The sequence below is a fragment of the Aegilops tauschii genome, chromosome 6 (assembly GCF_002575655.3).
Source record: "Aegilops tauschii subsp. strangulata cultivar AL8/78 chromosome 6, Aet v6.0, whole genome shotgun sequence".
In the NCBI taxonomy this organism is placed as follows: Eukaryota; Viridiplantae; Streptophyta; class Magnoliopsida; order Poales; family Poaceae; genus Aegilops; species Aegilops tauschii.
The window spans coordinates 102,646,395-102,663,321 of NC_053040.3; positions in this window are offsets into that span (position 1 = coordinate 102,646,395).

Here is a 16,927-nt window from a genome sequence, read left to right on the forward strand (position 1 = left end):
GAGGCGCATCTTCTTCATATCTATTATTTTCTCTAATTCGTTACGGTTTAAGAGCAGTTTCAAATTTACTAAATCGTGGAATTCGGTTTTTATTTTTTTTAAAATTTTCGGTATTGTTTTCGCTCCAGTTTTTTAACCGTTTGTCGAAACGAGGCGTGTAATATACCGTTGAAAAGCTATGGACGAGGCGCAACTTTCATATGTTCAAATATTTTTGAGATTCCTTACAGTTTTAAGTTAATTTTGAAAATCGTGCGGCGGACGACGAGTGGCAGCGGCCGTTTTTCGCGAAATTTTTACAAACCGCTGGTCGGAATGATTCAAACGATACACCGTTGGAAACATATCGACAAGGCACAACTTTTTCATGTAGAACACGCTTTCTAATTCTTTACGGTTTAAGAGGTATTTTGAATCGGACACTCTGTTTTTCGCGACACCCAAATCGACGTGCGTACTTCATCCGACTGAAAACCGTACTGCATCGGATGAAAAACTGCACTGCATCAGACGGGTAAGAGATCTGCATGGTTTCTTTTATTCAAACGTAATTTTTTCAAGGACGAGAAAGTAGAGTGCACTTCACATCGGGTGTAAATGAACCACAACACTATCAAGAAGTGAACCACATTACTTTTCTTCGCTTCCGTAACAATGTTTTTGCACTTACGGGATGAACAACATCATACGGCCGACCGCACTGCTTCATACTGAAAACCGCACTGCATCGAACGTGCAAGCGACTTGCATAACTTTTTTTGTCGGACGCAAATTTTCCATGAAGAGGAAGTGGACCACGCTTCACGTCAAGGCGTAAGTGAACTGCAACACTACCAAAAGTGAACCTCGACACTATGAAAAGTAAACCGCATGAGATTTTATTGCTTTTTCATACTTATTATTTTCTATGCGCATAGACTAGGCAAGTGGACCGCATGGGCTGACCGAGCGAACTACATCTAATAAGAAGTGAGCTTCTTTTGAGATGTTTTCCGTTTCTGTTTACCGAGTGAACCACGGAGGAGTTTTAAGCAAACTGCGTGAGACAAGTGAGCTTCAAAAATATACATCCACGCTCACGTTAGTCAACCGCATTAGGCTTTATTTTTTCAAAATGTGCACTACTGTTGCATGCCGTTTTAACCTTCTTTTTTTCATATCCCCTTTGAAAATGTGAGCTACATACACAGCGGTGAAAAACATGAAACACGTGTGGATTGGGGTTCATTTTTTCAAACGGGAGAACTGAACTGCGAGCCAGGTGGAAGTGGGCTGCTGCGCAACCGTAGGCAAACCGCATTGTGACCAACTAAACTAAGCTAAACTACATGGCAATTTCTTTTGTCACGATCGAACTGAACTTTATGGCGAACAGAAACTACGAGTACATGCATTAAAAAATTTACACCACGCAGATTCCCTAGTGCGCACATCCATCTTGCACGAAATTGAATTGCTCTTTTTAAGCCGAACTGTATCCATTCTTACTTCTCTTTTCTCTCTGCATCCCTGAGAAACAAAACCAATACTTCACACACTGCAACTGACAAAGAACAGAGATAAAGCACAAGTTAACGAGTAACATGCAGTGCACTTGTTTCTTTTTCAGTCTCGTCTGGGAGTGCAGTGAACTTGTCTCCTCACTCTTTTTGCTGGTTGTTTTTTTTATCTGCAAAAATTACAACCCAAATTCTAAAAAGTGCATACACACTATTTAGAGAGATCGAGCGGCCAGCTCGCTCGTATCGTCGTGTGCATGCCCAAGTGTTACCTGGTCGGGGCTCCTCCCATCTCGTGCTCCTTTCCTCTCCCGACCACACCCACCTTCTCCTTCAAGCGCCCCCGCCGCCACCGTACACCACCCGATCTACAGCCCCCGGGTGCCCTCCATGCTCTCAACCACCCCCTTGAGTCGATCCTATCTGTCGCAGCTGCTGATCGCAGATTGAGCTCTAGGGCCAAGTCCTCCATCAATATGGCTACAGAGCCAGAGAAAGACAGGACGAATCTGCCGTGGCTAGGGTGGAAGGTGAGATCGACGGTGGGCATGCAAGGTGGGGAAACGGGATCACAGGGTGGGGTGGACGAGCGGGGAGCAGGGGATTGCCGCCGCCGGCTTTGTTTTGAAGGAGAATGGATTCGTTTAGAAGAAGGGAGGCGGCTCAGATGTGAGGGAGAGGAGGGCCCGCTGGCGACCATGGCGGTGCCTGAGCATTGAGAGGGAGAAGGACACCCCGTTGATGGCAGGAGGATTCACTATCCGGGCTAGTGCTATACCTGAACGCTATGAACGCTGTCGTGGTTCACGCAAGGATTGTCCAACGATTTTCTTACTCATTTTTAGAACGGGCCTTTGAAGAGATAAGGGAGAGAGACTGGGGTGGGGAATGATTTTCTATGCTTGGTTTGACCATATGGCTATGATTTTGTTTATAGTGCTATAAGGGCATCTCTAACAAACTCCGTATATCAGCAACCTTTATATTACGGATAATACTACAAAAAAAGACACATCCGTGACATTTTGGGCCGAACCAAATTTTTTTCTGTCATACTTATGACACTTCTATGACGATAATTGTGACAAAACCCGGTATCATCATAGATGTGGTGGGCTCCTACTTCTATGACAGAAAATCATGACAGAAAATGGGCTTTTCATCCTGGGCGGGCCAGACACGCAGCCGCAAGACATTCTTTGGGCCGTCCATGACGGAAAAAACCGTGGTAGAAGCGAGGGCGAGAAAAATATCGGGGAGTTCCCGGTTACGGTGGGTGGTCGGGGGCCGAGCGATGCGTGTTTCTCTTGTACGTACGCGCGTGTGTGCGAGGCGTTGTGCTCTAATTGAACCGGAGCGATTGCACTACAGGCTACGCGTTACTGAACCCGAGCGGTCGATCGATGGCTGTTAACTGAACCCGATCGAGCGATTCCTTCGCTACTGCTGCTAACTGAAGCCGATCGATGCTGCCTTTGGATGAACAGTGAGCGTTGTTGGGGGGTTTGGATGAAAAGTTCCCGGTGGGGGTTGGATGAACAGGAACCCGTGGTAGTAGAGGCTTTTGCCGCTGGATGAACAGTACCCCGATTGATCGAGCCGGTGGATGAACAGGACCCCGTGGAGGGCTGGATGAACAGGACCCTGTGGTGGGATGGTTGAACAGTAGCCCGTGGAGGGGTGGTTGAACAAGACCCCGTGGAGAGGGCTGGCTGAACAGTAGCCGGTGGAGGAGCGGTGGAGGCTGGATGAACAGGAGCCCGTGGATGAACAGTCGCAGGTGGAGGCTGGAGGAGGTTGACGGTGGATGAACAGTAGCCCGTGGAGGCTGGAGGAGGTCGATGGTGGAGATGAACAGTATCTCGTGGAGTCCCGTTTTGCGGTACACCACACCCCTCCCGATGAACAGGACCCCCGTTTCGACCGTAGTGCTCCAACACAAGTCTGTTTCCTCCGTTTTGTGGTACGCCACACCCCTCCCGATCAACAGGACCCCGTTTCGACCGTAGGAGGTCCCTTTCCTCCGTTTTGCTGTACGCCAGACCCCTCTCGATGAAAAGGATCCCGTTTCCACCGTGGCCGGTCGAACACAAGGCCGTTTCCTCCGTTCTGCGGTACGCCAGGCCTCGTTTCCATCGGCTGTTCTGTCCAAGCCGGTTGGATCCCGATGAACAGCACGCGTTCCGTTGCCTCCCGATGAACACGACACATTCTGTTGCCTCCCCATGAACACGACGACGACGCAGTTTCTCCGTTCTGATCCAGCCACAACCATGTACACGAGCCCTGGCCGTACGTATGCGCGAGTAGGCATTCGAGACCCCGCCCGTATGTACGTATGCAGCCGTATTTACTTTCTTGCACCCTGGCCGCTGTGCGTACGTGTACATACTACGTGCGCGCCTCTACTACGACACGTGCGCGCCTCTACTACCACACGTGTCCTTCCTTGCATGGCCACGGTTCATCGCTGCAGCCTGCAGACAGACCGATTGTATGTACGTACACGTTCACGACCAGAATGACAATGCTACATACACTTCGACCAGGTGGGTCCCAACTGTCAGGCACTTCCTTGTGTGCGAAGATGTAGCTGGTGGGTCCCAGCAGTCAGGGGGAAACGTTTTTTCACGAAATACGGTGGCCCGTCCGGTGGGTCCCTACTGTTAGGTGGAGGAATCATTATTTTGCGTAATAAGGAGGCACTTCCTTGTTGCGGCCGTGGACCCAGCTTCAGCCTCTCCACGTACAGTACTCTTCCGATGGAAGTCGTTCGTTGACCACATTGACCACGCCGCGCGGAGAGCACCAAGGCAGTGTACGACGGCGAGCCCTAGGAAGGGGATGACGCGGAGCCGGGGAAGACGCGGCAGTGGATGCCCACGCGGAGAGGAGTACGAGGGTTCACTGGTTTGGCTGCGGTGTGAGGGTGCCGTCGCCGCAGGGCCTGGCCAGCGGTGGGAGTAGTAGGGGCGGTGAGGCGTCCGCGGCATCACAACCGGCCACGAGAGGCAGGAGCAGGCGGCACGACCGACGCTGCTTTGGGCGGCTGGAGCAAGAAGACCAGAGGTTGAAGAAGCACTACGGCCGTTGGATGGATATCGTACGGTCACTGGATCTAGAATCATTCATATTGACTAAGTTGACAAAGCCCTCCGTCCCCGTCAACTTAGTAGGCCCACATGTGCGGCCATGGACCCGGCTATCAGCCTCTCCACGTACAGTCCACGTCCGATGGATGTCGTTCATTGACCACGGCGCGCCTAGAGCACCAGGGCGGTGGACGACGGCGAGGCCTAGGAAGGGAACGACACGGAGCCGGGGAAGACGCGGCAGTGGATGCCCACGTGGAGAGGAGTACGAGGGTTCACTGGTTCGGCTGCGGTGTGAGGCTGCCGTCGCCGCAGAATAACAGGGGGTGTGGGTGAGTAGAGGGATGGCCTGGCCAGCGGTGGGAGTAGTAGGGGGCGGTGAGGCCTCAGCGGCAGCACAGCCGGCCATGGGAGGCAGGAACAGGCGGCACGACGGGTGCTGCTTTGGGCGGCTGGAGCAAGAAGACCAGAGGTTGAAGAAGCACGACGGCCATTGGATGGACATCGTACGGTCACTGCAGCTAGAATCGTTTATAATGACTAAGTTGACAAAGCCCTTGGTACGCGTTAACTTAGTAGGCCCACAAGTCAGCCTCCAAAACGATGCGCCCCAGATGTCAGGGGGAGGAATCATTTTTTGGGTGGCTGAAGCTAGAATATCCGAGACTAAAGAAGAAGCACGACATCCGTTGGATGGACGTCCAACGGCCACTGCTGCTAGAACCGTGTGTTGACTATAAGTTGAAAAAGCCTTGCATACGCGTCAACTTACTTTTTTTAGGGGACGCGCCAACTTAGTAGGCCCACAAGTGTGTGGTAGAGAACTTATATCCCATTTGCGATTTGTAAGAATGTACAACCCATTTTTGAATTCTAATGTACTACAACCCATTTACAATATGTTAAAAGTACAACCCATTTTCTAGCAAGGACAATGATTAATAATTTCAACCAACGGTTCAAAATAGAATTAAAAAAAATTCGTATATTTTGATGGGATACAAAATATTTTTATCCTGAAATTTCTAGTCAGATTAAATGCAATTTCAATATCAATTTGTATTACGTAAAAATCCAACGAAACATTGCGCGCGCAACAATTAATGAAATTAAAAATTTCAAATTCCAAAAATAATATTTTATAAACTAATTACGTGTTTGGTGCATTTTTTTATAGTTACTGCCCAGTTTTTGAAGGAAATATGCCCTAGAGGCAATAATTATTTATTTCCTTATATCATGATAAATGTTTATTATTCATGCTAGAATTGTATTAACCGGAAACATGATACATGTGTGAATACATAGACAAACAGAGTGTCACTAGTATGCCTCTACTTGACTAGCTCGTTGATCAAATATGGTTATGTTTCCTAGCCATTGACATGAGTTGTCATTTGATTAACGGGATCACATCATTAGGAGAATGATGTGATTGACTTGACCCATTCCGTTAGCTTAGCACTCGATCGTTTAGTATTCTGCTATTGGTTTCTTCATGACTTATACATGTTCCTATGACTATGAGATTATGCAACTCCCGCTTACCGGAGGAACACTTTGTGTGCTACCAAACGTCACAACATAACTGGGTGATTATAAAGGTGCTCTACAGGTGTCTCCAAAGGTACTTGTTGGGTTGGCGTATTTCGAGATTAGGATTTGTCACTCCGATTGTCGGAGAGGTATCTCTGGGCCCACTCGGTAATGCACATCACTATAAGCCTTGCAAGCATTGCAACTAATGAGTTAGTTGCGGGATGATGTATTACGGAACGAGTAAAGAGACTTGCCGGTAACGAGATTGAACTAGGTATTGAGATACCGACGATCGAATCTCGAGCAAGTAACATACCGATGACAAAGGGAACAACGTATGTTGTTACGCGGTCTGACCGATAAAGATCTTCGTAGAATATGTAGGAGCCAATATGGGCATCCAGGTCCCGCTATTGGTTATTGACCAGAGAGGTGTCTCGGTCATGTCTACATAGTTCTCGAACCTGTAGAGTCCGCACGCTTAACGTTCGTTGACGATATAGTACTATGAGTTATGTATGTTGGTGACCGAATGTTGTTCGGAGTTTTGGATGAGATCACGAGATATGACGAGGAACTCCGGAATGGTCCGGAAGTAAAAATTGATATGTGGATAGTAGTGTTTGATCTCTGGAAAGGTTCCGAAATCCATCGGAAGGGGTTCTGGATGTTTCCCGAAATGTTTGGGCACGAGAACACTTTATCTGGGCCAAAGGGGAAAGCCCACGAGGTTTTTGGAAAGCGCAAAAGGAAGTTTCACGGAGTCCAGGGGCCAGACGCCAGGGTCCCTGGCGTCTGGGTCTAGACGCCGGGAACCCTGGCGTCTGGCCCTGGAGTCTGAGAAGGACTCTTGCCTTTTGGGTGAAACCGACTTTGTGGAGGCTTTTACTCCAAGTTTCGACCCCAAGGCTCAACATATAAATAGAGGGGTAGGGCTAGCACCCAAGATACATCAAGAAACACCAAGCCGTGTGCCCGCAACCCCGTCCCCTCTAGTTTATCCTCCGTCATAGTTTTCGTAGTGCTTAGGCGAAGCCCTGCGGAGATTGTTCTTCACCAACACCGTCACCACGCCGTCGTGCTGTCGGAACTCATCTACTACTTCGTCCGTCTTGCTGGATCAAGAAGGCGAGGACGTCATCGAGCTGAACGTGTGCAGAACTCGGAGGTGCCATGCGTTCAGTACTTGGATCGGTCGGATCGTGAAGACGTACGACTACATCAACCGCGTTGATAAACGCTTCCACTTACGCTCTACGAGGGTACGTAGACAACACTCTCCGCTCTCGTTGCTATGCATCACCATGATCTTGCGCGGGCGTAGGATTTTTTTTTGAAATTACTACGTTCCCCAACAGTGGTATAAGAGCCTGGTTTTATGCGTAGATGTTATATGCACGAGTAGAACACAAGTGAGTTGTGGGCGATACAAGTCATACTGCTTACCAGCATGTCATACTTTGGTTCGGCGGTATTGTTGGATGAAGCGGCCCGGACCGACATTACACGTACGCTTACGCGAGACTGGTTCTACCGACGTGCTTTGCACATAGGTGGCTGGCGGGTGTCAGTTTCTCCAACTTTAGTTGAACCGAGTGTGGCTATGCCCGGTCCTTGAGAAGGTTAAAACAACACTAACTTGACGAACTATCGTTGTGGTTTTGATGCGTAGGTAAGAACGGTTCTTGCTAAGCCCGTAGCAGCCACGTAAAACTTGCAACAACAAAGTAGAGGACGTCTAACTTGTTTTTGCAGGGCATGTTGTGATGTGATATGGTCAAGACATGATGCTATATTTTATTGTATGAGATGATCATGTTTTGTAACCGAGTTATCGGCAACTGGCAGGAGCCATATGGTTGTCGCTTTATTGTATGCAATGCAATCGCCCTGTAATGCTTTACTTTATCACTAAGCGGTAGCGATAGTCGTAGAAGCAATAATTGGCGAGACGACAACGATGCTACGATGGAGATCAAGGTGTCGCGCCGGTGACGATGGTGATCATGACGGTGCTTCGGAGATGGAGATCACAAGCACAAGATGATGATGGCCATATCATATCACTTATATTGATTGCATGTGATGTTTATCTTTTATGCATCTTATTTTGCTTAGATCGACGATAGCATTATAAGATGATCTCTCACTAAATTTCAAGGTATAAGTGTTCTCCCTAAGTATGCACCGTTGCGAAAGTTCTTCGTGCTGAGACACCACGTGATGATCGGGTGTGATAGGCTCTACGTTCAAATACAACGGGTGCAAAACAGTTGCACACGCAGAATACTCAGGTTAAACTTGACGAGCCTAGCATATGCAGATATGGCCTCGAAACACTGAGACCGAAAGGTCGAGCGTGAATCATATAGTAGATATGATCAACATAGTGATGTTCACCATTGAAACTACTCCATCTCATGTGATGATCGGACATGGTTTAGTTGATATGGATCACGTGATCACTTAGAGGATTAGAGGGATGTCTATCTAAGTGGGAGTTCTTAAGTAATTTCATTAACTGAACTTTAATTTATCATGAACTTAGTCCTGGTAGTATTAGCATATCTATGTTGTAGATCAATAGCTCGCGTTGTTGCTCCCCGTTTAATTTTTATATGTTCCTAGAGAAAACTAAGTTAAAAGATGTTAGTAGCAATGATGCGGATTGTATCCGTGATCTGAGGTTTATCCTCATTGCTGCACAGAAGAATTATGTCCTTGATGCACCGCTAGGTGACAGACCTATTGCAGGAGCAGATGCAGACGTTATGAACGTTTTGACAAAAGCTCGGTATGATGACTACTTGATAGTTAAGTGCACCATGCTTTACGGCTTAGAACCGGGACTTCAAAAATGTTTTGAACGCCACGGAGCATATAAGATGTTCCAAGAGTTGAAATTGGTATTTCATACTCATGCCCGTGTCGAGAGGTATGAGACCTCTGATAGTACTTTGCCTACAAGATGGAGGAGAATTGCTCAGCTAGTGAGCATGTGCTCAGATTGTCTAGGTACTACAATTGCTTGAATCAAGTGGGAGTTAATCTTCCAGATAAGATAGTAATTGACAAAGTTCTCTAGTCACTATCACCAAGTTACTAGAACTCCGTGATGAACTATAATATGCAAGGGATGACGAAAACAATTCCCAAGCTCTTCGCGATGCTAAAATCGGTGAAGGTAGAAATCAAGAAAAACATCAAGTGTTGATGGTTGACAAGACCACTAGTTTCAAGGAAAAGGGCAAAGGGAAAAGGGGGAACTTCAAGAAGAACGGCAAGCAAGTTGCTGCTCAAGTGAAGAAGCCCAAGTCTGGACCTAAGCCTGAGACTAAGTGCTTCTACTGCAAAGGGACTAGTCACTGGAAGCGGAACTACCCCAAGTATTTGGCAGATAAGAAGGATGGCAAAGTGAACAAGCTATATTTGATATACATGTTATTGATGTGTACTTTACTAGTGTTTATAGCAACCCCTCAGTATTTGATACTAGTTCAGTTGCTAAGATTAGTAACTCGAAACGGGAGTTGCAGAATGAACAGAAACTAGTTAAGGGTGAAGTGACGATGTGTGTTGGAAGCAGTTCCAAGATTGATATGATCATCATCGCACACTACCTATACTTTCGGGATTAGTGTTGAACCTAAATAAATGTCATTTGGTGTTTGCGTTGAGCATAAATATGATTTGATCATGTTTATTGCAATACGGTTATTCCTTTAAATTAGAGAATAATTGTTGTTCTGTTAACATGAATAAAACCTTCTATGGTCATACACCCAATGAAAATGGTTTGTTGGATCTCGATTGTAGTGATACACATATTCATAATATTGAAGCCAAAAGATGCAAAGTTAATAATGATAGTGCAACTTATTTATGCACTGTCGTTTAGGTCATATTGGTGTAAAGCGCATGAAGAAACTCCATGTTGATGGGCTTTTGGAATCACTTGATGCTTGCGAACCATGCCTCACGGGCAAGATGACTAAGACTCCGTTCTCCGGAACAATGGAGCGAGCAACAGATTTGTTGGAAATAATACATATTGATGTATGCAGTCCGATGAGTGTTGAGGCTCGCGGCGGGTATCGTTATTTTCTGACCTTCACAAATGATTTGAGCAGATATGGATATATATAATTGATGAAACATAAGTCCGAAACATTTGAAAAGTTCAAAGAATTTCAGAGTGAAGTGGAAAATCATCGTGACAAGAAAATAAAGTTTCTACGATCTGATCGCGGAGACAAATATTTGAGTTACGAGTTTTGTCTTCAAGTAAAACAATGTGGAATAGTTTCACAAATTCGTGCCACCTGGAACACTACAGCATAATGGTGTGTTCGAACTTCATAACCATACTTTATTGGATATAGTGCAATCTATGATGTTTCTTACCGATTTACCACTATAGTTTTGGGGTTATGCATTAGAGACAGCTGCATTCACATTAAAAAGTGCACCATCTAAATCCGTTGAGACGACACTGTATGAACTGTGGTTTGGCAAGAAACCAAAGTTGTCGTTTCTTAAAGTTTGAGGTTACGATGCTTATAAGAAAAAGTTTCATCCTGATAAGCTCAAACCCAAATCGGAGAAATATGTCTTCATAGGATACCCAAAGGAGACAGTTGGGTACACCTTCTATCACAGATCCGAGGGCAAGATATTCGTTGCTAAGAATGGATCCTTTCTAGAGAAGGAGTTTCTCTCGAAAGAAGTGAGTGGGAGGAAAGTAGAACTTGATGAGGTAACTATACCTGCTCCCTTATTAGAAAGTAGTTCATCACATAAATCTGTTCCTGTGACTACTACACCAATTAGTGAGGAAGCTAATGATGATGATCATGTAACTTCAGATCAAGTTACTACCGAACCTCGTAGGTAAACCAGAGTGAGATCCGCACCAGAGTGGTACGGTAATCCTGTTCTGGAGGTCATGTTACTTGACCATGACGAACCTACGAACTATGAGGAAGCGATGATGAGCCCAGATTCCGTGAAATGGCTTGAGGCCATGAAATCTGAGATGAGATCCATGTATGAGAACAAAGTGTGGACTTTGGTTGACTTGCCCGATGATCGGCAAGCCATAGAAAATAAATGGATCTTCAAGAGGAAGACGGACGCTGAGAGTAGTGTTACTATCTACAAAGCTAGACTTGTTGAAAAAGGTTTTTGACAAAGTTCAAGGTGTTGACTACGATGAGATTTTCTCACTCGTAGCGATGCTTAAATCTGTCCGAATCATGTTAGCAAATTGCCACATTTTATGAAATCTGGCAAATGGATGTCAAAACTACGTTCCTTAATGGATTTCTTAAAGAAGAGTTGTATATGATGCAACCAGAAGGTTTTGTCGATCCTAAAGGTGTTAACAAAAAGTGCAAGCTCCAGCGATCCATCTATGGACTGGTGCAAGCATCTCGGAGTTGGAATATACGCTTTGATGAGTTGATCAAAGCTTATAGTTTTATACAGACTTGCGGTGAAGCCTGTATTTACAAGAAAGTGAGTGGGAGCACTACAACATTTCTAATAAATATATGTGAATGACATATTGTTAATCAGAAATAATGTAGAATTTTCTGGAAAGCATAAAGGAGTATTTGAAAGGAGTTTTTTCAAAGAAAGACCTTGGTGAAGCTGCTTACATATTGAGCATCAAGATCTATAGAGATAGATCAAGACGCTTGATAAGTTTTTTCAATGAGTACATACCTTGACAAGATTTTGAAGTAGTTCAAAATGGAACAGTCAAAGAAAGAGTTCTTGCCTGTGTTACAAGGTGTGAACTTGAGTAAGACTCAAAGCCCGACCACGGCAGAAGATAGAAAGAGAATGAAAGTCATTCCCTATGCCTCAGCCATAGGTTCTATAAAAGTATGCCATGTTGTGTACCAGATCTATTGTATACCCTACACTGAGTTTAGCAAGGGAGTACAATAGTGATCTAAGAGTAAATCACTGGACAGCGGCCAAAATTATCCTTAGTGGAATAAGGATATGTTTCTCGATTATGGAGGTGACAAAAGGTTCGTCGTAAAGGGTTACGTCGATGCAAGTTTTGACACTGATCCAGATAACTCTAAGTCTCAATCTGGATACGTATTGAAAGTGGGAGCAATTAGCTAGAGTAGCTCCGTGCAGAGCATTGTTGACATAGAAATTTGCAAAATACATACGGATCTGAATATTGCAGACCCGTTGACTAAACTTCTCTCACAAGCAAAACATGATCACACATTAGTACTCTTTGGGTGTTAATCACATAGTGATGTGAACTACATTATTGACTCTAGTAAACCCTTTGAGTGTTGGTCACATGACGATGTGAACTATGGGTGTTAATCACATGGTGATGTGAACTATTGGTGTTAAATCACATGGCGATGTGAACTAGATTATTGACTCTAGTGCAAGTGGGAGACTGAAGGAAATATGCCCTAGAGGCAATAATTATTTATTTCCTTACATCATGATAAATGTTTATTATTCATGCTAGAATTGTATTAACCGGAAACATGATACATGTGTGAATACATAGACAAACAGAGTGTCACTAGTATGCCTCTACTTGACTAGCTCGTTGATCAAAGATGGTTATGTTTCCTAGCCATTGACATGAGTTGTCATTTGATTAACGGGATCACATCATTAGGAGAATGATGTGATTGACTTGACCCATTCCGTTAGCTTAGCACTCGATCGTTTAGTATTCTGCTATTGCTTTCTTCATGACTTATACATGTTCCTATGACTACGAGATTATGCAACTCCCGTTTACCGAAGGAACACTTTGTGTGCTACCAAACGTCACAACGTAACTGGGTGATTATAAAGGTGCTCTACAGGTGTCTCCAAAGGTACTTGTTGGGTTGGTGTATTTCGAGATTAGGATTTGTCACTCCGATTGTCGGAGAGGTATCTCTAGGCCCACTCGGTAATGCACATCACTATAAGCCTTGCAATCATTGCAACTAATGAGTTAGTTGCGGGATGATGTATTACAGAACGAGTAAAGAGACTTGCCGGTAACGAGATTGACTAGGTATTGAGATACCGACGATCGAATCTCGGGCAAGTAACATACCGATGACAAAGGGAACAACGTATGTTGTTATGCGGTCTGACCGATAAAGATCTTTGTAGAATATGTAGGAGCCAATATGGGCATCTAGGTCCCGCTATTGGTTATTGACCAGAGAGGTGTCTCGGTCATGTCTACATAGTTCTCGAACCCGTAGGGTTCGCACGCTTAACGTTCGTTGATGATATAGTACTATGAGTTATGTATGTTGGTGACCGAATGTTGTTCGGAGTTTTGGATGAGATCACGGATATGACGAGGAACTCCGGAATGGTCCGGAAGTAAAAATTGATATGTGGATAGTAGTGTTTGATATCCGGAAAGGTTCCGGAATCCATCGGAAGGGGTTCCGGATGTTTCCCGAAATGTTTGGGCACGAGAACACTTTTTCTGGGCCAAAGGGGAAAGCCCACGAGGTTTTTGGAAAGCGCAAAAGGAAGTTTCGCGGAGTCCAGGGGCTAAACGCCAGGGTCCCTGGCGTCTGGTCCAGACGCCGGGAACCCTGGCGTCTGGCCCTGGAGTCCGAGAAGGACTCTTGCCTTTCGGGTGAAACCGACTTTGTGGAGGCTTTTACTCCAAGTTTCGACCCCAAGGCTCAACATATAAATAGAGGGGTAGGGCTAGCACCCAAGATACATCAAGAAACACCAAGCCGTGTGCCCGCAACCCCGTCCCCTCTAGTTTATCCTCCGTCATAGTTTTCGTAGTGCTTAGGCGAAGCCCTGCGGAGATTGTTCTTCACCAACACCGTCACCACGCCGTCGTGCTGTCGGAACTCATCTACTACTTCGCCCGTCTTGCTGGATCAAGAAGGCGAGGACGTCATCGAGCTGAACGCGTGCAGAACTCGGAGGTTTGGTACTTGGATCGGTCAGATCGTGAAGACGTATGACTACATCAACCGCGTTGATAAACGCTTCCGCTTACGGTCTACGAGGGTACGTAGACAACACTCTCCGCTCTCGTTGCTATGCATCACCATGATCTTGCGTGTGCGTAGGATTTTTTTTTGAAATTACTACGTTCCCCAACAGTTTTTTATAATTACATCCCATTTAATATTTTTAAAGCTCATTTTTCTGTTAAGCCTAATGCATCCCTCCTAGGAAAGATTTGCTGCCCAGCGGGGCGGAGAATAACAAGTTGACCTTGCCTGGGTATTCCTAAAAAAAAGTATAGCCGGGCTAGCCAGTTTCGGCTTGAAAAAATTAATATCTGGGCTGGATATCTGGCCTGGGCTAGACGGGCCACAGCCCGCGCAGTTAATACCCTGCTATCCTCTGAACAACAATGAAAACATCGCTCAAGAAAAATTCTGAAGTGCTCACACCTCAAAAACACAAATACTACTCGAGCTGCTTGGTCCCAGCTGTCGGCCGTTCCTTGTGCAATTCTGTCGTTTATTGACTACATAGGTTGACAATGGTGTGGGACCGTGATGTCAGGAAACCAGGAGGAAGCAAAAAAAATATAGAGGCACTTGCGTACGTACGGCTATGGCCCTAGTGGGTCCCTACTGTCATCTAGTCAAAATAAAGTCATCTCCTGAATCCTCATGTTCGTTCACCATGTTGAGAATGCTCGGCGCCACGGCGAGCGCAACAACTCGAAGGACGACGAAGAGGGCCTGGCGGGCCCTACGGATGGTCTGATACAGCGTCCGCTTCTCATTCAGGAAGCCAGGATCATCGGACACCTATGAGCACTTTCGAGAGACCGAGACGGCATGAAACGGTAAGGCCACGCTTGGGAGCTCTGGTTTATTTCACACATGTATTAAGATACAAGTGTAATTTACTCGTCATCAGAAACAACGCGTAAAATACAGGCGTAATGAAACCGAGGGCCGGAGGTCTGTAAGTAAAACCGGCGGGTTACGCGTGTAATTTGAGAGACCAGTGTATATTTTACTAGTCAAAATCGACCAACCAAGCGCTTCGCCCGAGACCATCTGCTTTTATTTACAAGCGTCAGTTTTACAAGCGGTTTTGGTTGGAAAACAACGATCCAATCACGGCCTAAGATGATGAGTTTGTCGGAAGATCATATGGTTTCACCTCTAACCTACCCGAGTTGTCGTATAGGCTATGAATGAAACATAAGACAATGAACTTCTTAAGCACAGAAACAACAGAAGAGGACGATCTTCTTAACATGCAAATCACGGGCATTAGATCAACATGCAAAACAATATGAAGCATTATTCTCAGGAGGCACGGTGAACAGCTCATGATGCCGCATGCCACAACATTCCAAGCTCAACTTTGCAATCAAACTCACAAAGCCTGGCATTACATAGAAAACATTCAGAACAAACTCTTAAAATACCTTACATAAGTCAACATTCATGTGACTATGCATCTCAGCAGAGTAAATATTTACTTCTGAACTAAAGACAGGAATAGGAAAAAACGATCGATGTTGCTCACAGCAAAGGGCGTCCCACTCAAAAATATCAAATGCATGTCTTCTGGCTAACATCAATGAGCAAAAATTGACAAGGTTTTCCAATTCCAGTATATTAAACTAATGTCTTCTTGCTAACATCAATGATTAAACTTCGACAAGTTTTTCCCATTCAAAATATGTAATGCCTATGATTGTGGAACGGGCAGGGTATGTCATTAGTTTGTCATCTGATAGTCTGGTGGCTCAAGGTGATGATGAATGATTAGAGAACCATTCGATGTATTTTGCATGATGAAGTATTATGGAGGACACGAACCAATTGAACATTTTGTGCAGTTCCACTAAAATCAAGCTGAGTATCCCTGTGGATTTCGTATTTATATGCTGCCAGAAAACAAAGACACATCAGCACACACATGAATATTGGCCCCAGTGTCAACCCACCAATCGGTGGACTAACAAACTGAAAGTACGGTAAATAGATTACCATACCCAGATGCCCCATCATTGTTGCTTAGAGTGACATTGACAGACTTGGAGTCTTGTCCTGGCTTCTTGGTACTTGTTTGGGCACTTGTTTGCCGAGTGTTCCTCCGAACCACAAGTAAAGCAGCCATCTCTCTTTTTGTCTTTCTTCTTACCCTTCTTAATGGCCGACGCTGGCAGCACCATTCAAACATATAGTCCGGTGCTCAAGGTGACGACGAACGATTAGAGAACCATTCGATGTATTGTGCATGATGAAGTATTATGGAGGACACAAACCATCTGGATATTTTGTGCAGTTCCACTAAAATCAAGCTGAGCATCCCTGTGGATATCGTATTTATATGCTGCAAGAAATCAAAGACACAGCAGCACACACATGAATATTGGCCCCAGTGTCAACCCACCAATCGGTGGACTAACAAACTGAAAGTACGGTAAACAGATTACCATACCCAGATGCCCCATCATTGTTGCTTAGAATGACATTGATAGATTTGGAGTCCTGTCCTGGCTTCTTGTACTTGTTTGGGCACTTTTTGCCTAGTGCACTCCACGTGTTGTAGAGTTTCCTATGCTCTCTGCAGACTAGTCATGTCACCAGCGTCTACTAATACTCTGTAAAGCTTCTCGGTCATTCCTTGTGATATGTAGCGCAAACAGTGACTGGTTCTTTCTGCAAAGTGGTAAGACCAACTGGACCCACTAATGCAGCAGTTTGCCTTAGACACATTGGCTCCTTTTGTGCAGTTCAACTAAAATCAAAGTCGGAATAAAATCGAGCTTTAATTTTGATATCCCTGTAA